The sequence below is a fragment of the Mandrillus leucophaeus genome, unplaced genomic scaffold (assembly GCF_000951045.1).
Source record: "Mandrillus leucophaeus isolate KB7577 unplaced genomic scaffold, Mleu.le_1.0 Scaffold1661, whole genome shotgun sequence".
In the NCBI taxonomy this organism is placed as follows: domain Eukaryota; kingdom Metazoa; phylum Chordata; class Mammalia; order Primates; family Cercopithecidae; genus Mandrillus; species Mandrillus leucophaeus.
In genome coordinates, this window is record NW_012101656.1 from 8,578 (window position 1) to 9,363 (window position 786).

Here is a 786-nt window from a genome sequence, read left to right on the forward strand (position 1 = left end):
GTTTCTCATATATGGCTTTTATTGTGCTGAGATATGTTCCTTCTGTTACTCATGTTGAGTTTTTATCATGAAGGAATGTTGATTTTTATTTTTTTTAGCATCTATTGAAATGATTATATGATTTTCGTTCTTGATTTGCTGAATGTGATGTCGGACATTTATTGGTGTTTAGTGAATCGTCCTCGTATTCCTGGGATGAAACCCACTTGATCATGGCAGATGATCTGTTTATTGTGTTGTCAAATGCAATTTCCAACTATTTGGTTGAGAATTTCTTGCATCTATGTTTATCAGGGATATTTGCCTGTGGTTTTCTTTTTGTGTTGTGTCCCGGTCTGGTTTTTGTACCAGGGTCACCCTGTCCTCATAGAACAAGTTTCGAAGCCATCTTTCCTCTTTATTTTAGGGGGAATATTTTGAGTCAAATTGGTATTCTCTCTTTTAAAAATGTTTGGTAATTTAGCAGGAAAACAATGATTCTAGCCTTTTTCTTCGCCGGGAGGCTGTTTATGACCGCTTTAATTGCATTGCTCATTATTGGTCTATTCAGGTTTTTTATTTTTATTTTTTATCATTCTATCTTGGGAATTCGTTATGTGTCTAAAGCTTGTCAGTTTTGAGTTTATTTTTTCTAAAACACCCCAGCTCTTTGTTCCATTGACTTTTTGTTATTTTTAAAATTTTTTCTCTGATCTTTATGGTATTTTTTCCACTAATTCTAGCATTTGACTGTTCTTGTTTTTTTCATTACTGGAGGTGTACGCTCAGCATGGCTGTTTGAGAGCC